At 39.3% G+C, this 21,745-nt stretch overlaps 1 protein-coding gene across 3 annotated transcripts in view; it reads right to left on the reverse strand.

Moving 5' to 3' along the window:
- PALS1 (protein associated with LIN7 1, MAGUK p55 family member) overlaps positions 1–3,319 on the reverse strand; it is a 54,238-nt gene extending 50,919 nt beyond the window's left edge. For 2 of the 3 annotated variants that reach the window (XM_056492829.1, XM_056492831.1), the window contains exon 1: positions 3,172–3,319. The gene's annotated coding sequence lies outside the window, so the exon portion shown is untranslated. Of the gene's footprint in view, positions 1–3,133 lie in introns of all 3 variants that reach the window. The other variant, XM_056492830.1, reaches the window with a different exon arrangement.
- Positions 3,320–21,745: the final 18,426 nt, after the last annotated feature.

Here is a 21,745-nt window from a genome sequence, read left to right on the forward strand (position 1 = left end):
ATTCCTTTTGGGAACTGGCAGCTCCCCTAAACAGTAGGTTTTGAACCCAAATCTCAACATGCAGGGTAGTAACCCAAACCATTTCCACATCTTTAAAGAAATGCAACATTAGATCCTTTTTCTGCCAAAAGACAAATGACCAAGATTAGGTCTTTCTTCACTGAATTGGGGCATTCCTTTTAGAAGTGTGCATTATTGATGGTATCTGTGTTTGCTTTCTAATCTAACTGATGCAAGCTTTGAGAGTTACATTTTTTTCTTCCCACACACCTATGTGTTAGTGTGCAATTAGACACCTCAGCATTACAAAACAAGTCTTTACCAACAGACATATACAGCTGATCACCTCCCGTTAAAAAAAAGGACAAACACCAAAAGCTTACTTTAAAATAGTCTGATATATAAACTTAGTTATAATTTCCTCTTTCTTCTGCTTCATGTTTCAGCCTGAACTACACTTAAGATATTTTGTATAGTTTCTCTAGCTTTGTTTGGGAGTGCAGGAAAGAGGATGTGTACATAAAATGCCCCTGTTGTCTAAACTGCTGTATTGAAGAAAACTCCAAGGTAGATAACTACACTAGAAAAGCAATTCTGCCAGCAGACCTGATTTTAAACCATAACTTAAATTGTTTACACCGAGTTTTCTATCATGGACATATTGCAAACCTTTTTAAACACACAAATGCCTCTCCTTGCCCATTAATAAAAGGAAAACAATAGAGCAGCATTTAATTAATATTTACAAAAAAATCTTGAGGTTTTCAAATGCATGACCAAGGAAGTAATTAGTCTTCCAAATACCGTAATGTCGAACATTTCTGCAACAGTGCCTTCAGAAAGTACTTTAAAAATGTTGGTTGCTTAACACTTAAAAATTTTAAACATGGCACATGAATACAAATACAAATCCTGCTATCTAGGAAGTACCACACTGTTTGAAATTTTAGCCTTCAGCATTCTAAAAGCCTAACACTGTAAAAGGAATGCACTTCAAAGGACAAATTGGGAAAGAAACAGTAGCTGAAACAGTTAAAATTGTTAGCATCTGATACAATCGTTGAAGAGACATCACAATAGAATTTGCATCTAAAAATGCTGTAAATGTTTTTTAAAAGCCTGCAACTTTGAAGTACAGCAGGAGATTGTAATTAAAACAACAAATGAAGTATTAGGAAAATGTAATCATTTTATTACAATAAATGTAATTATTTTATGATAAACAATGGATGCACATGAACTTTAGACTACATTAAGTTTTCTGTGTCCATAACTCTTGGTACGAATCCCAACCTCTGCACTGCATTTTCAATGGCTCTATATCACAAACTGCGGTGGTAGTGAAAGATGTCTGTCACCCCTCAAAGGTCATAAGTAACTCTTGAAGATTCCTAAGCCAGACAAATTAGTCTACGAAAATACTTTGATGCATATTTCTAAGTTCAGAACTTTTGAGAAGAAATTTAATAAAAACTAAGTTAAATTACAGTCTTTACCATCAGCTAATTCTATAAAGAAAAAAAAAAATCACCATCCACTGTTATTCCATATATTGCAAGGCAATATGATGCACACTGGAAGAATTTAAACTCTGAAAAAATACTTTAAAAAAGAGTTCAGTGATCATGGACTAACTTTTAAATCTCCATTACATTATTAAGAGTAACGACAATTAAATGTAACATTCTACAACACGGCTTCAAAATCCTGCAATATTTTTGACACCTTGTTAAAAGTGTCTATAATACTAATCATTAGTTGAGCATTTAATATGTAAAATACTGGATTTTTTTTTAAGCACAGCATGTTGGAAAAGACTTCACATGTGTACAGTCCAGTCAGACTCTAAAAGTGTCTGGCATTGAGATTTGTAGAAACAGCTCCAGTATGATCATACGAAAAAAATATGTACTGTGAAAATTTGGACAACAGATTAAAACCAAGAGCTCTTGACTCAGATCTCTAAAGACAATACAAAGATACCTTATTTGTTTACAAATTCATAAAAAACACCTCAATCCTCAAAAAGGACAGAGATTCCTTTATGGCATAGGAAACTGAAGACAGAAGTAGCAAACACATGGAAGATCACCATCAGTCACTTGTTAGAAGTCTGACTGCAATAGCGATATATCATCATGTATCTAGGATGAAAGTATTTTGCTCTATTAAATGAGTTATGGATGTAGTCCATGCCAAGATAATTCCAATAGAGGCTTTATTTTTAAAAGAAAATACCCTCACAGCACTAATTTATATTTACTCCTTTTATACTCCTCATGAAGATTTTTGTGGACCCGTCCCATGTGAGACATATAAGGATATTGTTATTTAAGACAGCCTTTGTTTATATATAAATATTCTTCAGTAAGGTTAAATACAATTTAATTTAATGTTCTCACGCGGTCTATCTCACCAAGCTCACAGTCCCCGCGTTCTTTGTTGCCTGGCTGTAGTGTCTCTCTCTCTCCCTCCGCTAGGAAAGCAGCAGCACCGCCAGAGCGTTACCACTACAGCTCTCTGAAAACGGAGCCGCTCCAGCCGGGATGTGCGCTAACTACTGCTGACTCTGAAACACGCCGCAAGTCGCTCACGTTCAACCCGCTTTAACTTAGCCCCGCAAAGCCAATACGAAGCGAAAACTTCACAGGGAAATAATTTCCAAACACAGAGCTGCCAGAGCATCAGAAGTGCACAGGAGGGGGGCCTAAAGTTTCCCTCTCCTTGTTTGAACACGTACACGACCCACTACAAGGAGGCAGAGAGAGCACACAGCCAAGTGCGGGAGGTTTTCTTACAACTCCAGGGCCTAAGCTCCCGGGAGGCACCCCAAGAGAGGGCGGGAGGGAAGCCGCAGGAGCCGCTCTCGGAGGCCCCCGCGCTCCCGGCGGCGCTGCCGGCACCTGTAGCCGCCGCGGCCGGGGCCGCCCCGCCCGGCCGGGACCTGCGGCCAGGGTACAGCCCGAGCCACCGCCGGCGGGGTGCGGGCACAGCCGCCGAGTCCCGAGAGCCGCCGAGCCCGGCTGTGTCCCGCCGTCCCGCCCGGCCTCGGCCTTCGGACCCCGGGCCTGCGCGGTCGCCCTGGCCGCGAGGGAGCCTCCGGCCAGCCGAGACTCGCGGCTCCGCGACGGACCTGTTGCTCGCACGCCGGGCACGGGCGCTCACGCTCACCGTCCGTCTCTTGCCGCCGCTGACACGCTCCGGCCCGGCCGCCGGCTGGAAGTCGAACTCTGCGGCGTCCCGCGGCGTCCCCGCGCCCAGCCCGCGGAGCCGCCCGGCCACAGCCCCCGCAGCGCTGCGCAGCCGCCGCCCAGCGCGGCCCGGCCCGGCCCCGCGCCCGCCCCAGCGCCACCGCCCCGCCCCGCCGCGCACGCGCGGGGCCGCCCGCGGCCGCCTCAGCCGGGCGGGGAGCGGCGCTGCCCCCGGAGGCCGCGGCGGCGGTCCGGGAGCTGCGGTGGGGCTGTCGTCAGGTGGAGTGCACACGTGAGGCGTGGCACTGTTCCTGTGCCTCCTTCCTCGCACAATCTCGGAATCGAGTCGGCTGGAAAAGAGCTCTGAGATCCTCGAGTCCAACCTATGACCGAACACTACCTTGTCAGCTGGACCCTGGCACTGACTGCCACGGCTAGTCTTTATCCTTAAACACCTCCAAGGGACGGCGACTCCACCGCCTCCCAGGGCAGCCCATTGCAGTGCAGCCCATTGCAGTGCAGTCTGTTCCCGCCGTCATCTCCCACCTCTCTCCCAGGGCTTTCTGTGCTGCCCGAGCGGGACCACCGCCGGACCCGGCCCCTCGCCCCTTCCCGCTCGCCCACCTCCGGCTGCCGCCCGCCCGCTGCAGCTCTGCTCAGCCCGGGCGCACCAGGCCGCTGCAGCCCCTTTCCCCTCCGCCCTCCTCCGCATCCCCCCGTCCGCCTGCTGCCGCCGCAGCCTCAGCCCAAGCTTGAATGCCCCAGCCAGGCTAGAGCGAGTGTGGGCAAAAATGTATTTAATCTCATCGAGAGTCCAGTCTGCCTCTGCGCCCATTACACGCTGGCTGGAAGAATGAAGAAAACAGAAGGTTAAAAGTTTTACCGGGTTGTTTCAGTGTGCTACAGTTTGACTTCGAACTGCAAACTGCATTCACTTCCCTGGTTTTTCAGGCTAGCCTGCCTGGATCATTGCTCAAGGCATTAGAAGAAATGTTCTATGTAACCAGACTAGTAAAAAAAGGCTTTCTTAGATAACCAACAAGTTCTAAAGAGATACCTGCTTTATCCATCTCTCCTTGCTTCAGTTTAACCATATATAAATTTGTGACAGTGAAATCCACACTTACTATAGTGGTACCTACCCTATTTTATCATATTTTCTTTTGGATCCATTCTAAACACTGAGACACAAAGGTTAATTTCGTAAGTCCCAAAATAATGTTCTTATGTTTTTTCTTATTGTGTGAAAAGGCTTAAGCCACTAAGGGATGTCCTTCCTGCCCAGTTACCTGCAGAGAGATGTCTGAAAGCTTTTTACCTTTTCACATTGTGGCTCAAACTCCTCAGGGCAGCAATGCCTTGTAAGTGCATATAACATCTATTTCTGTTCTGACCAATAATGAGGCACTTTGCATCAAGTGAACACGACTGGAGCGCTGCAGGAAATACAGGTGTTAGTGGACTGCAGAATTATTTACCTGGGAAATCAAAAAGAAAAGGAAACCATGACACTGGTAATTTGTGGCTGAGTAACACCAAGCATGGTTCTCCTCACCTTCATATGAACATGGCTCATGAAAGTTCACTTTCATGCACCCTTTTTTTGAAAAGCACTTTGACAAAGGACCTAAGAACCAAAGGATGTTTTCAAAATGTGATACATGCCTGGAAGATATGACTGCAAAAAGTAAGTAGGTTCATCAGTTATCTGTTCACTGTTTAAATCTCTTCTACATCCAAGGTTGGGATGGTGAGACAAAAAAAGCAACAAATTCTGCTTACAGTTTCCTTCAGCTGGTAGCATTTGTACTTCCACAGAAAACCTCATTGCCTCTAATTTGCATATTCCCCAATAGCCAATTTTAAAGGCAATCCCCAGGATAAGGGAATTTTCTTCAATATGGTGTATAATTTTGTCATAAAATAAAGGAGGATTCTCATCAGTTCTAGAATTTCCATTTCCCTCCTTTACTGTCTTTTACCTGTAGCTGAAGGCTGAAGTGTTTTTTTTTTTTGGTTTTTTTTGGGTTTTTTTTTTTTTGTTTTTGTTTTTTTGTTTTTGTTTTTTTTTTTGTTTTTTTTTTTTTTTGTTTTTTTTGTTTTTTTTTTTTGTTTTTTTGTTTATTGGTTTTTTTTTTTTTGTTTTAATTGCCAGAATGGGTTACCAGATCAGGTTAAGACTGAGCTTGGGATATCTCTTGGATATATCTGCTTAAAGATCTGTTTGTTTCTTTGGTAACCAATCTCCTTCCTCTGGCTTTCAGAAACCCTAATATTAGCCTGTGCCCAGCTGGCAAATCCATTCAAATGGTACTTGAATGAGGTGTGCTTGGCTAATTCTATCCGACAGATTAAAATACTCTGTCAGGCCAAGAAGTTGTCATACCTCAAAACGATTCACAATAGAGCACAGGATCAGCAGCATTATTAGTAAAGACCCAGATAACTTTTCTGTTTTGAATCACTTTAATAGACAGCTCTTATGGTTAATTTTGCCTTGTGAGTGGTGTTTGATGGTATGCTGAGAACACAAAAATTACTCTGAGAAAATAAACATTTTAGTTTGAATTTAGCAAAATCTTCAAATTAAAAAGAAAAGATACAGAGAAAGAAGCTGAATGAGAGGATGAGGAATGACAATGGAATGATTGTTGGGAAGATCAAAGCTTTTAATCTTCCTTTGTTTTGTTTTAGCTGATTAATCTTTCATATAAGGATCCACAGAGACAGCTTTTAAAGGAAATGAGAAACTTACTTACTTACCAAAACTTACTACTTACCAAAGTAGTATAAAGCTTTCTGTTCCATCTCTTGTTCAAAGTTTTCAGTTATTATCTTTAAGTACAATGGAACTGAAGAGAAATACCCAAGTGATGCATTTTGTCAGCTTGAATCTTTGAATATTTTAATTTTAGACAACATTTTTCTATGTTTTTACTATCTGAGATTATGGAAATATTAAAGCATGCTGGCAGCTGCAGAACCAGTGCATTTAGGTAACTTTTCTTATTACGGAACTTTCTTTTTAAGATTAGTGCATTAATTCCACAAACATTTTTTAACAAAGAAAATATTCATCTTTGATGAATTGAATTTGACATGACTTAGTGTCACTGTTTGCCAGCAGGGTGCAGATATAATTATGATCAATCTAAATCTGGCTGATTGCAATCAATAGAAAAGAGAAAAAAATAAATTCTGATTCAAGCTGAGGAATCAGCCTAACAGAACAAAATGTTTTCTTTGAAACCATTGCCCTCTGGAGGGGAAATGAAAAATCACCAAAAGATCAAGCAAAAATTCCTTTTAATGTCACTATTTAACTAAATTTATGTTTTACAGTCTATGAATGGTTCTACAGACAGGTGCAAAAAAAGCTGCAGTGGCCACAGTGTGTTTGTCAGTGGGTTGGAGAAGTAATCCCTGTCTATCTGCCCCATAACTCTCCTCCCCTTTATCTCTAAACTCTTTATCTCTAAACTCACCAAGCATCAATTCTACAGCAGATGTACTTTCTCTTCTAACTCCATCTTGGATGCCTTCCAAGCTGGTGTCATCCCTCTTTATTTGCCAAAATATTTTTTTATGCAATCCCTAAAGCATTCTTGTCTGCCTGATGCCAAACTCTGTATTCCTTTCTCTTTCTTGACCTTTCTGTTGTTTGTTTGTTTGGTTAGTTCTTTTATTATCTTGATTACCCTGTTCTTCTTGATCTTTTATTCCTGTGCGGCTTTGAGAAATCGTGTACTCTTCTTTTTATCTTTCCACTTTCATGTCTGACATCTATAAAAATAGACTTTTTTCTTCCTGTCTCTGAGAACTTCACAGGGATTTTTCCCATGGTCTTCAGATATTGATAGGTTATATCTTGGGCAATCACATTTAAATGTCACCTGTAACTGAATATAAATGAAAATGAGCTCCTGCCTGCTCAGACTTTGTCTATATATCCTGTGTTGCTGGGGAAATGACAGCATCTCTCAGTGAACTTTCCAGTCTGATTTACAGCAATCTGATATCTTCTGACTACAAATCTGATGATTGTTTTAACTCTAAGTAGACAAATGCCCCAGCCATCTGAAAGAATGTAACAGCTGCTCTAGTCCACATACTAGTCTAGTCTAGTAGAGCTGGTTGCTTTCAGTATCTAATGTTTTGAAGAAGAGTGCAAAAAAAAAAACTCCATAAGCCAAATTCTGGATTAAGAAAGAAAAAAAAGTAAAATTCTTGGTCTCCATAAGCCAGCAACAGAAACCCTGAATTTTGAAATTAATGCTGTAATTCAGTTTCATTTCAACATTTTTCGTAGTTCAGGACAACAAATACCAAGGACTCAAATGCAGTTATGTTTTCCTCCTTGATAACATCTAGAACTTTTGCTTATTTCCTATTCAATAACTTCATTCTGCATTCACTTTCATCTGAGTAGCCAAAACATCTTCCTCTGGTTTTTAGAATCCTCTGCCACTCCTTATAATCCTTCAGATAAAAAAATGTACAACTCCAAGTAAGGTCATAATATTTATGAGTAGGGTCATAAACCCAGCAGAAGTTCAGCTGCAGAAAATGGTTAATCTCCAGAGAGATGTCTTAAGTCTAAAGTACTATTCATCTCTCAGTGTGGGCTTTTAAGCGCAGAAATAGGAATGGTTCCCAGAAGATGGGTGCCCCAAATAAAAACTGGAAGTGAGGTTGTTAGTGTAACAGTTTTGGGCGCTATTTTTAATCCAGGGAAAAAAAAAAAACAACAACAACAAAAAAAACCAAAAAAACAAGCCAGGCAGTAAAAATTATCCTTCTTCCACTGTTTCCCCCTACTAAATTGTACTCAAATTAGTGATTATCTTATCTGTCTCTTTGTATCTGTTTGTTTATTCTTAGTTTTCCTTTATTTATGAAGAAATAGCCTATGAGATAGGATTCTGTGAGGAAATGGGGGAAGAACCCACAAAAAGAACCAACAAAAGTTTCAACAGTTGATATCACCTAAGGAAAATGGGTGGTAAATCCTATTGAAATAAAGACATTTGTGGGTTTTAGATTCTTCCTAGGTACAATTGTCTTTCCTGAAAGGCAGCATAGTAGTAGTAATTATGTTAAGGACAAGACCTTCCTATCTGATTATGCTGCAGTGTAAAGCTTGAGCTTTATATATTTATCACCCAAAAGTGTGATACAACAGTTCACATATTCTAGAAACCTGAAATGCAATAAATCTTTCTCTTGAATGCAAACTGGGCGTACAGTAAGACACATGTAAGATACTGTAAAATATACACAAGCATCATCATAATTCTTCTTGTTCCCTTTTTCTAAGTTTTCATTGAAATAATCTTGCATGCTGTGCTTTATGAGTCTTTTTTGGTATAGCCTTCCAGTTTTTGCATCCCAGTGTGATAACTCTCCCCTCCCTTGATTTCTGACACAAGAAGATTTGTGACTAATCTGTGCTGTACCTTTAGCAACATGGATGTCTGAACACGGCATGAGGAAGAATCACTTTCAAAATTGTTCTTTTTAAGACCTTTACTTAAATATTAATCTGTTTTTTCAGCTTGCTTTCAGCAGATTATAAACAACATCTGGGGCAATTAACTGCCAGCTAGCATGTCCGTTGTTCCCCAGCATTTGAATTGTTGCTCATATTCTGCTTTATTTGGATCCCTAATTCTGTAAGTTTTATTGCAAATATTCTGAAACTGAGACCAACCTTTTTCTTTTTTTCATTGAGAACCATGCTCAGAAAAATCCTTCTAATGTAATTTCATCACATGCTATAAAGCTGGAGTTCATGGCACAGAGGAAATTCAGGTATGGCATCGAATCCTTTTGTAGAAGTTCATGCTGATCCAATATATCTTCCTTGTAAGATGCCAGTAGATTTCATTTACCACCTCAAGCAATGGAGGCATAGCTGCTTGATTTGTGATAGTGAATTATGGAGGATAGTACTGTGATATCTATGCCACATGCCATAAGCAAAGCTGGTCTACTTAATACCTTTAAGAAAGCAGTAGCAGCTACACAATCATCTAAAAGGAAGGGAAAAGTCGTTTTGATACTAACAGAATAATCATTTCCACATATCTGTGTGGAGCTATATGGATGGTATTCATTACCCTTGGATAAATCTATAAACTGCAGTGCCAATTCCATACCATTCAATGAATCTGCATCTTGCCAGAAAGTTGCAAAACTTGCTTTGGAATATATTGCATGAATACTGCTCTGTTTTGCAATACTTCCTAAAAGGTAGTCAAAACCATTATGCTTGGTAGCTCTACGGTTTGCAGGATCTTCAATAGCTGTCATTCTCCCAGCAGTAATTTTTCTTTCACTGGAGCTGATAGACTGTATTGGCTTGGTGAGCCAGCACTGCATACCAGTCTACTGAATCAGCTCAGTATAAGACTGTTTTGGTATGTAACCCAGCAAGCATCCATGCTGAGTTATTTTTCTTTGCTCCAGGCACAGCAATTAAGAGGTATTTTTTACTGCATTTGCAATGCAGGCAATTCGTCCTTCTTCCCACTGTTGCAGTCCGGGAAACACAATACTCTGACGTTATTTATTCTTTGCAGCACTGCCTGAAAGCATTTTAGATGGGATTCCAGTAAAGTGAGGCTGAATAGTAGCTCCATTTGCATGGGGCAGCAGTCCTTTGCCACACCCTGCCTCTTCAAGGTTTGTCAGAGTGACGGTTTTAGTCAGCACAGGATATTCTCAGTGATCCTGGTTTCTGCAGTTAAAGAACTATATTTATCTGTCCAGTCAGTCAGGAGAAACACAATGCTCAAGAGTAGTGATTCTGGTTTTGCTTTGCCAAATTAATGACTTCAGAACAAATGTCTTGAGCTTTGTGGTCACCTTTGTCTCATTTATCATAGGAGAAAGCAAGTCTCTGTGGAAGTATTTTATTAATTCTCCAGTCCTGGCTCGTCAGCTTATCTTGATTATGACATGCTTGTAATTTAGGGCAAATACATTTTCTTAACAACAGTTCAGCTCTCAGGTTCGAAAGAGTATGTCTCATTAATGTTATTTCTCATGAGAACAATCACTCTATGCCTGACATCTGATCCCTATATTTTGATGGATTTAATTTATCCTTAGGATAAGGTTATTTCTGATGGCCCTGTTGTTTGAATCCACACAGGTTGTCTGAATGCAAATAAATGTATTATTGTAGTCAGTGTGCAATGCTTCTCCAGACATGTATTTAGCTTATAAGGGAGGTATTCCTAATTAAATCTTAAATTTCTTGCATTCTATTAGTTAGTATATGCAGTATATCTGGCATGAAATCATTCATAACTATTACCTCTGTTTTAGCAAAATTATAATTTATGATTAATATAAACAGTTTTGCTCTATATAAGAATATACAAAATCCATATAGCGAATTTACCAACACTGTACAATTTTCATCTTCTTCACTTCTAATGTGTAAGTTTAGTGTGAAGACTGATGGTAAGCATCTGCAGCCAGTCTGTGCATTGATGAGTATGAAAATACTGTGACTTATCTGTATTTTTGCAGCATTCAAAATTTGTTCTTGTAGCATACAGCAGCACTTCATAAATTTTGTGTCATCCAAGTACTTACTTGAGCAGAAGTACCTTGAGCAGAAAATATCCTGTTACAATCATTTTCTTTGGGACTGTCTTGCCAGTAAGTGCTACTTTGGCCTGTTGATAAAGAGAATCTAGAATTATTATATTTTCCCCCATGGAAAATAATGTTGTCATTTCCAGTTATGAATGCTATATCACTCTTTTTCACAATATGGGTGCTATCTAGAATTTGAATTTGCCACTAGCTTCTTTACAGCATTCTGGACTCGAATCTGCTTACATATGAGCTGCCCTCAAAGAGTATTAAGTTAATTTATATTCTCAAGGAACTTTAGATAGGCATTTGTCTCTTCAGATATTGTGAATTATGTATGTCCTCTGTGCTCATTTGGAAGAAAGCATAATTAGTCCCCCATTTTCTATGCTTTGCTCTGCTTGTGCAGAACTTGTGCTTCAAAATTCCAGTACAATACTGCACATGCTGTGAACGACACAGAGATGTCCCAGTGACAGGTAGCAAGGGTAGCAGCAATTTACTGTGCTCGGATGCTAAATGATTCATTGTGCAGCAAGTATGTTCTGTCAAAAATTCCCCATAAGTATTCCTGTAGGATAACAATGTTTGTAGCACCTACATAATAATAAGAGTAACAACAATACCAAATCCTGATATAATGCTTCTCATTAATATGTTGGATTTTCAAGAGATGTCTGTATATTCTCAGTCTACAAATGAAGAAGCTGAGGAAGAAAAGGAAGAGTGATTTCCCCACATTTATAGAAGTTCAGTGGCAGAAATAGAACCTGTGTAACTAAGATTTTTTCTGCCCACTGTATGATATTTCTCTCTATCACTTGTCCCCTGCAATGCTCTGGAAGTTGGTTGAATGAGAGGTATGAAAGTGTAAGCCACAGTCAGGTTAATTCAAGTGTCTATTTCTTTGCCTTCTGCTGCAATCTTCAAGTCCTCTTCCTAAACATTGGTTTCAGTCACTAAACAAATGTAGACTCTACTGCAAAAGAACCAAATTTATTGGTGCTTGTGCTAGTTGTGAACTGCTAAAGAGAAATACACAGTATTTCAGGAATACATAATTGTACTATAGTAAGAGGTTATGATTGCAATTTAAGTCTGCAGTGGGTTTTTTTCTTTCATGTGTACATTTTTTTCCCTTTGTTTCAACTACATCAGATATCCAAGTTGTTTTGCTTTATTCTTTTATTTTCTTACTAGAAACTTTCATCTGGGTTATTACTTAAAGCAGTCTGCTTGACTTACTGCCACTCTTTTAATTTCCTGGAAAGAAACACAAGTAAGCATCAGAAAAGAGCACAGTAAAGTAGAAAATGAAAGATAAAAAGAAGCACAAGGAATCAAAAGAGAGAATAGGACAGATAAGATGAACGTAGACCAAGAATCACAAAGGAATAAAGATTGACCAGCAGGAACTGAGCTCCCTTTTGGGGAAGTTTACTAAAATCTGTGCTCTGTTTTCCAAACTCCGGCCTTTTCCCGTGTCTCTCCCCTGCTATTCTCCTTCAGTCACTCCTACAAGCTATCTCACCTACTCAACTCACAGCAGAAATCATTGGTAGTCTTTGCAGAAACCTGAGAGGTGTGAAAAGCCTCTGCATGACTGGTATGAGTTGTCCTGATATTGTCATACTTCTCAGCTGCCTGGGGGTAGGTGAAGATCATTATTTATTCTTTAGTGAAAGCTGATCAGCAAGTTGAGAAGACAACAGAGTCTGCAGCTCTAAGAAACCCAGGAAGAACACGCCCTGCCTTTACCTCTATATGGCAAATTTGGGAATTGATAGTGGAATGCAGACTGGGAGATAACAAAGAAATTTAAGAAAAAGAAGGTTCACAATTTATGGAAAAGAAGGGACACAGGAGGAAGGTACTATTTATTAAGAGGTACAGGATTGTGAGAAGGATTGTGAGAAGTGAGAAAAATAGCAATCTAGAACTAGAGAAAATGAAAGGGAAAACTGATTAGAGGAAAAGGTGATCTGTGAATCTGTGCATCTGTTGTATCTGTAGAGAAGGATCAGTAAGACAGAAAGAAGCAAAGACAGTAAAAGATAACAACTGAATACAATACATCAGCTATTTTTCATTACCTATGGAAAATATAGTGAAAAGATATTACCGCAAAATTAGTATCTAAAATTGTTTATATAGGGCAGAAAATGGGGCCAAAACTCTTGAGGGGAAGTGATTGAAATAAATAGTCTCCTTCCCTTGATGCAGCAAATCCAAATGCTGGGTTTGTCAAGACAGGCTTTTTTTTGTCTGAATGATATTGTGGTGGTATCTGTCTAGTAGGAAAATATATTAAGTACTTCTGTTCTGATTTCTTTACTACTTCTTATATTACAGTCTTTACAATAAAACCATAAGAAATGTATTGTAGCACTAAGTACTAGTAAAATATGATTTGTCACTATATGTGTGTCACAGACTATTTTAAAATGCAGGAAATTAATTTGAAATGAGAGTATAATTAATCTAATGCACAAATTTGTTATTATTGATTAAATAATGCATTATTGTTTGTCTCCATTTCATGTGGAGTGCTGAAATAAGCTCTTGTGCATGTACTAACATATCTCCTTGAAGCCCATTGCTCTCTGCATTACTCCCATTTCTAAATGAATGGCTGTTAAGAGAGGAGGTGGATAAAAAAGAACATAACAGTGGAAAATTAAAAATTTTTCATGTACCAAAGTGTATGTAGAGAGAGAAGCAACAAGATCTTCAAGCAGGTAGATACGTGGATGAAAAGATGTGAGCACACACAAAAATTAAGAGAACAGTTGGATGAGAGCACATCATCAACTGAAGCACTTTTCCTCCAGGTCATGCAGATCACTTTAGGATCACCAGCTGGCAATTAGGACAATGAGCTGCACAAAGGCTGCGTCCAGCTATAAGGAGGACCACACAGTAACAGCATGTGCACAAAAAAGGAGGTTGATTGAACAAGAGCTCATTCAAACTTTCATGGCTTAGCAAAATGGAGAAGTGTGTGAAGGAGGATCATTAAAACTTTTGTTCAAGGGACTGATTCAGTCACATGCAAAATGATGATGAGTTTAGACATAAATTAAGGGGCATCAATAAGCTAAGTAGCTTCATTTTTTGTCATTCATTGGCAGGCATAGATAATGGTGTTTAATCACTGACAAGAAATGGAGAAATATAAACAAAGAGAACTGTGGGCATTAATGAAGGCCTTCTTTAGGTGCCTACTTGTTCCAGATGGATATTCTGTAGAGATTTGTGCACAAATGCCAGAAATCAGAAAGGGTGCTAATTCAAGTCCTAACAGGACTTCGTGGAGAGTGCTTCAAGCCATATCGACATTGTGCTTCAAACATGAGCCTTGACCTCATGCTTGAGGACCTGCAGGCATGCTATCTGGAGATAAATAAGCTCAGACAAGGGGTTTTGGAAAGCCTTACATCACACTGGAAGAGGAGGTATGGACCAACCTTATCTCTTTGAACTGGCAAAGGTCTGCAGCTTCCTCAACTTTTCCACCATCCTGTGTTTTATCTGTTTTGCAGTGGAGTTACAATGGCTGCCATCTGCCAAGCAAGTCAAACAGCAAGGCCCTTCTAGAAGAAACCTGCCAATGAACCATGGAAGGTGAGATATAATCACAACAGGGATTGAGCACAGGGTATCTTCTTATAATATGGACAAACAAGTGCTCATCTATTGGCAATGACATAGAAAAATTTGTTCTAAAGAACTTGCAACTCATGAAGTTTCAGCTTCTCTTATCTATTATTAAATTAGGAATAGCAATAGGGAAGTGAGTAAATGTCAGAAAAACTGTCATACCTGAAGTCTAATTTTTTTCCACTTTTTTTCTTCATTGTATTTGATCTAAAAAAAGCAGGAAAAAGGATTATGCCATTGCTAACAAACTCATTATTACCCTAATAATGTCATTTTGTACCAGGATCAGTATGAAATGGGTGCTATTTTAATATCTTTTCTGTCTGCAGTAGAAACATGTATTGGTAAGTGATGTAGTAAGCCTTGTTTTCAGGTGCAGGCACACAAGATATTTGAATGTTATGGACTGCACTTATATATGACACATCTAAATACAGCACACATCTGAGCACAGATGCATACTTGATGCATAGATGCAGCTTGAGAAGTGATTGTGGTGGAGCCTTGTTCTTTGTTGTCATGCAGATGCTCATGTAAGAGACAGTTTTCATTTCCTTCTGCCATCTAACTTCTGCTTGCCTAGTTTGTGCAACACCACTAACAAAAAATCTGCTCCTTTTCTGCACAAGCCAGGGTGCATATGGCAGTGCAGGAGACATAGAAAAGACATTTCTGGTGCCAGGACATACTGCTGATTTTGGGCAGAAAGGAAACATTGAGTCTGCCTCACACTATATGATTCCTTCACATACTGGGAGTCTAAATCAAAGCTATCTGTTTGCAGATCCTTCAGCATTCAAGGAGACCACTGGCACTTCAGTCACTGAATATTCACACACTTTTGCTTGACTACCCGTCTTTGTGAATCCAAAGAGTTATTGTGAAATGGTCTTTCAAAAGCCCTGAACATCTATCAGGGAAACCAAAGTCTGGAAACTACACCCTGTGTTCTACAGGTTGCAATAACATGCAATGTTCTACATGTTTGCAATAACATATTTTCTGAAGACAAAAATATGACACATTTTACTTTTCAAAGTCAGCAGCAGAAACTAAATATATTAGATTCATTTTCCAAACATAGATACCTAGTTTTCATGTTTTCTGTGCTTTTGCTCTTCTGTTTTTGCTCCTATTTGGAAACTGAGATAAGATCTTTGTTCTCTGCCTATCCAGATTTTGACACTGGTCCCTACTAAAATCTTTATGTCTTCTTTCAAGTAGCTGAGGTAGGGATGCCTGTAAGTCTCCCATGTGCAGAAAGATTTCTGTCTAAACAGGAAGAGAATGGGGAAGATGTAATAATACAAAATAAAATCCAAACTTTAACCCCAGCTATAAGGAGGACCACAAAGTAACATCATGTGCACAAAAAAGGAGGTTGATTGGGCAAGAGCTCATTCAAACTTTCATGACAGCAAAATGGAGAAGTATGTGAAGGAGGATCATTAAAGTAGAAAAGTCAATAGTGAGAAACAGCCAACACTTCAAGCTATTGAAGCTCTGCTGGAAGTATGACTACAAAAAATAAGACATCTATTCTGTAAAGAAAAATAGAGATGCTAGTTCTGGATCTTGACTTTATTGTATTGAGTCACTAGTGACAATGGCTGTACACACAGCAGCTGACATTCATGTCTGGTCAGCTTATGACCAGAAGCTGGTAAAGGTTCATGTGTCTGACAACAGAAGAATGGTGGCTCTGTGGGTATAGTTGAAGCAGGAAAACATCAGCTGAGAAATTTTATAACTCCCTTACTTACTTTCTCACATTCTCTGCATTCTTATCTCTACAGTACCTTTATTCTATTGTCTTATTTCCTGAGAGTCCTGTATGGATCCCGATCTTGCTTCCAGCTTTCAGCTTCTGATATACTTAGAAAAGGGTTTATTAAGTATTAGTATTTTCTATCTATATAAATGTGGGTAGCATTGGCCTGAAGTGATTACTGGAGTGGAGCCAAAAGGGGTGTTTTAAATATGTTTATCCTAATATTATGGAGTTAATGCTGAGACAAAGAACCAGTGCAAATATGAGCTCTGTAGAAGCCCAGAGAAGCTGGCTTTTGTCTCAGGGTCAAAAAGTCTGTTAACAAAGTCATGCTTAAAAGAAGAAAAACAGTGTATGGAAATGGGAAATAAATCTATATTTCTTATTTAATCTTCAATGAAATAATTAACGCTTCTTGGTGCTAACTCACCTGGTAAGTTCTATGTTTCATATGGGATTGCCACTGTGAGAGTTTCCAGAAGTTTGTCATACTTTCCTATGGGAACATGGGCTTGCTGTCAGATCACACTAGGCATTGTTGACAGCACAGAGATCAGTGATCACACAGTTAGGTCAGTTGTGGACAAATGGGTTCTGCTTTTTGATTAACCTGAACAAAAAAAATAAAAGCTCCATCAATACTGACACTTGCCGTAAGATCTATCAGAGAATACACTACCAATAGATTTCATAATGTTTTGGCTTGGTGTCCCTAGAGCTTATCTGGTGAGTTGGTGAGGAGAGAGGAGAATGTAGAATAATGAAACAGTACTATAAATGAATAATAAGGAGTATAAATGTATACATGAAAAGAAGGGAAAGAAGTTCAATAAGGATAAAGGATGATTGAAAATCACTCTTCATGTGTAATTCTAAACATTAGATATCTGATTGCTTTGGTCAGAAACCTCTTGAGTACCATTATCATTAATTTCTCCTAATGTAAACATGATGGAAGAGACACTGTTCTGATGATTCACTTCTTTGTGGCATTACTCTAATGTTAATGGCTATGTACCAGGATCCTGCTAAGTGCTGTACTAAAAGAGAGTGGAAAAATATCCCAGGTAATTTATATGTAAGATATGAAATTACAGAAAGAGAAAAAAGAGAAAATACAAGAAGATAATAATAAGTCAATAAGTATAAGCTCATGATTAAGTTGATAATCAAATCACATGTTATGTACCATTGTCAGAGCTTGGTTTTGACAGGCATCAGAGAAAAAGTGTCTTAAGAAGAAATTTGAGTGAGGACAGTGCATTACATTTCTGTATGTCTAGTAGAATCTCCTCCCAAATGTGAGACATGGTATATAAAAAAGATCAAAGGCTACTTATAAATTTTATTTGAATATAAAGGAATCAGTGATGGAGCTATTTTCTTGGGTTGATTGGTTAGGGCAACTGCCTTCTTTGTAGTATGTCTGTTAAATAAAGCAGGAATAAATCATAAAGAACTCTGAAAAAGGAGACTCATAGCTCATTAACGTTCTGCAGGTGTATCAACAATGCAAGATTTAATTAATCAAGGTAAGAACAAAGGATGTCATAATTATCACAAAGGGAGGTAGTGAAATCCTGTGAAAAACACTGTTGAGGTACAGCATGTAAATAGAATTCACATATTTTAGACACACTGTGAATGCAGAATTGTAGGCTGTTGCCAGAGTCCTGCAGGACTTTGGCCAGTGCTGGGTGACAGGCAGGGAGGGTAGTGACACTGCCTGCAAGGGCAGGAGAATCTGTCCACCCTTGGCAGAGATTGCCAAGGAAGGACTGACTCTGATTTTGACTAGGCTGAACTGCCACTGATGGCTAACAACCGTAACGAGGTAACAAAAAACCATATTTTTTTCATTTACAACAGTTCTAGCTGCTGCTGCAGGAAGGAGTAGGGCCTCACAAAGGAAAATGAAAACATAAATCTTTGTTCTTCTCTAATCTACATTATTGCTATTGCTGGGTTTCTGAACTATTGCCTTTAAAATGTGAGCAGAGTGAGTCTACAGGAGAAGGGAAATATATCTATATATGTGTAGTAAACATAGAACAATAATAGTGAGAATAAATGAATAAGGAGTACTTGTTGAGCTGAGGGAGAAAAAGAAAAATTGTAATAATTGCAAATAAGTTTATCTTCAGCACGCTAAATGCTTTCATTTGAATGACTTTTTACCTGGACAAACTTGCTCTTGAAGATGGGAGTCGAGGTAAAAAGAACATACTCTCCTTGGCTAAGGAGTCTCTGAATGTCACACATAATGGGCATCTGATTTGAATCAATGTCCTTAGAATCAAACTTGATTCATGTTGCCTATCCATTTTTCCCTTCATCCCATGCAGAATGCTTTGTGCAGTTCCAGGCAGGAACCTTCTGTGGCCTGAAAGGTGCTTGTAAGAGCCCTCCCAGCACCTCATGTTGATGGAACTTACACCTGGGCAGGGGCTGAGGCACTTCAGCAACAGCCCAGGGAGGGGCTCAGCGCTGTAAGTCCTTATCTTGGGTTCCTGCCTGCCCTATACCTGTGTCCTCCTCTGTGTCTGCTGGTGATGGGCCTGGGAGAAGCTTGGACCAGGTGTTATTTGGGTTTGCCCACCCATCATCCTCTCTGTGGTCGTTAGTGTGTCTGCTTTTTATCCCACCCCTTAACAAAGGGCTGTTTTCTTGGCTTTTTGTTTTGTTTTATTTTGGTTGTGGTTTTTGTTTTTAATTTTGTTTTTTTTTTGTGTGTGGTTTTTTTTGGTTTTGTTTTGGTTTTGGTTTTTGTTTTAATCTAACCCTAGTTACCACCTCTTAGAAAATATCCAGTTAATGGAGTAAGCTACAGCATGACTCCTTAGCAATGCAGACTGTCAAGAGCACATTAAGTCCTATCTTCTGCTCTGTTCTCTGACTTTTCTTAGCACATTGGGCAAATTGATTTGATTTGGCCATTAGTGAGTAAATTACAGAAAGTCAGTCGTGAATGTACAGTGCCAGCTATCTTTTAGTTAGATGGGCTCATGTACCATAGCATCTGCATGTGTGCCTCTCCCCTCCTAAGACTGGCAGATAAATAGCTTTCAGGCCATTATTATTTTCATTATTCAATATCTTTAGTGATGAATAGTCACCTAGCTCTGACACAAAAGTCCTGGCAGGCAGCACAGTACACCACAACCAACCTGCTGTCATCAGCATTGGCTCCAGTTCACTTGCCTACACGATTCCCCGAGCTCATTCTCTTGAGTGCAGCCCATACCCTGAGCCATGAAGCTCTGCAGAGCCACGTCCCAAGAGACTGATCACCAGCCTGGACCATGAACAAGCCTGTTCCAGCAGCCTCATCCAAATACAAGAAAGGAAAATATTAAGCCAAATTCTTTTCTCTGCAGCATCTCCATGAATACACGAGGAAGGTCTTGGTCAGCTGGCAGTTCTCCAAAGCAGTGCAACAGCATCCTGAAATGAACATAGCTGAAGAGGCTGTCAGCAGCAGCACAAAATCCTAGCTGGCAAGAAACCACAAGAAAAGATCAGGCATAAGGTAAAGTATCAATATTACAGCATAGCTGTCAAGCCACCAAAGTAGGTATTTCCACAAAATATAGAACAGATCCTCAATGGAGGTAATCACTGCAGTCTCCATTATCAGATTGAACTACATTCCAGGAAGATACCCATTTACCAGGAGCAAGAACTGCAGATGGATTGCTCAAAATTGAGTGGAAGTGACTTAAAACAGCTAAGAAAATTTAACACAGATAAAAGTAAAGTTACTCATATGAGGAAATAATTTTCTTAAATTGTAATTATAATTACTATTCTTAGGTTGAATACTACCAATAAAGTATGAGAATTTAAGATTACCTCTTTTAAGAAAATAAGAATATTACCAATAAAGCATGAGATTTTTAAGATCCATAAAAACATATCAGTCAGAAGTATTGAAAAACAAAAATTACTAGGAAATAGAGAACACAGAAGTCATAATGATATGGTTAGTATAAGATAGTGTTGCCTTTTAACATGTATGCAGTTCTGATCTCCTTGTTTCTGACAATATAATAAACCTGAAGATGGTGAAAAGAGCAGCAACAGAGATGGGTGATATGGTTTAGGGATGACAGGGGCAGTGCTAAATTTGTGGTTGGACTTGGTAATTTTGAAGCTTCTTTCCAACCTTGATGGTTCCATGAATCTGTGATAGAGATCATCTGCTTTACACACCCTTGGATATGGTCTGTGATCATAAAGGGTAGACTACATAGACTAGGACATTTAATTCAGAAGATAGCCATCTATAAAATTATGGGTGACAAAGTGAGGGTGACTTCTCTTTGTCTGCTACAATAAAAAAACTAAGAGGCATCAAACAGAACTAGGAGATGGCAGATTCAGAATAAAACAGAGGAGATGCTGCTTCAGACTGTGAAAATGAGGGTTTTTTTGCCACAAACACTGGGTGGGGGTAGTATTTGGAAGCTGGATAATTATCTTGTTACCATGTATTTATACTTCTCTGGAGGGGTGAACTATTGGCCAGTTTTTTGCACAGGGCCAATTTGAAAAAAAAAATCTAAAAGTGCACAGGCCACACAGTGCAAGGATGATTCTGACATTATGTTGTTTCCTTCTCAGCATTTTCTTAAGTAGTACCACAGAAGCTTCTCCTGCTGGTATCAGTCATTGCCAGTGTAGGGAGGTGTGTTTGAAAATGTCCATGTTGGCTTCTTGGCCCACTCACTGGTCTGCACATGGTTCCAGAATTGGGTCCTCCCCTTAGTCCAACCAGCACAACATTTCAGAATGACTAAGTCACTGGTTACTTTGCCATAACAGACAGACCAAGATAGGAAAAGCTCTTGTCAGACACATAATAATGTGTTATATTGTCTTGGGCCTCAGTAAAATCTGCATGAGGAGAATGCCAGGTACTGAAAAAAACCACTTTGCATGCTTTCTTGTCAGTCCAGTGGGGCAGTTTTTTGTATGCTAATATATATGTATGTATATATATCTAGACTTACCTTTCATTTTATCTTACATTTTTCTTGAAGTAGCTTTATTTTTCAATCCCTGCTTATCAAGATCAGGCTAATACCTTTGTCTTCTGTGGCATTCTCAGATAATCTGCAGTTAGTATTGTACAATAAGGTTTCAGTTTTGCTTGTGAATTAACTCTGCAAAACTTACTTGGTTGCTTGCATTTTTAAACACAGATTGGGTCCAGGGATAGAGCATGCTGGGTATTGCTGTATGGTCCTGGGATGGAGCCAAATTAGTTTAAAACTAGAGAGCTACTGAACCTTTGTGCATCCCCTTTTGATGGCTTTATATTCCAAGAACTTTATCAGCTTGTGTGCAATATGGCACAAATGCATAGAGCAAGTCTTAATTGAATGCTGAATATGAGTCACTGGGGCCTTCCAGAAAACATGCAGGTTGTAACATTTGCAAAATGTGCAGGCTTTTCCTCCCCACAAATTACTCAAGATTTGCCACCAAGATTTTTCAATGCTGACTTTAAATT

Source organism: Oenanthe melanoleuca, chromosome 5, assembly GCF_029582105.1.
Source record: "Oenanthe melanoleuca isolate GR-GAL-2019-014 chromosome 5, OMel1.0, whole genome shotgun sequence".
NCBI classification, from domain to species: domain Eukaryota; kingdom Metazoa; phylum Chordata; class Aves; order Passeriformes; family Muscicapidae; genus Oenanthe; species Oenanthe melanoleuca.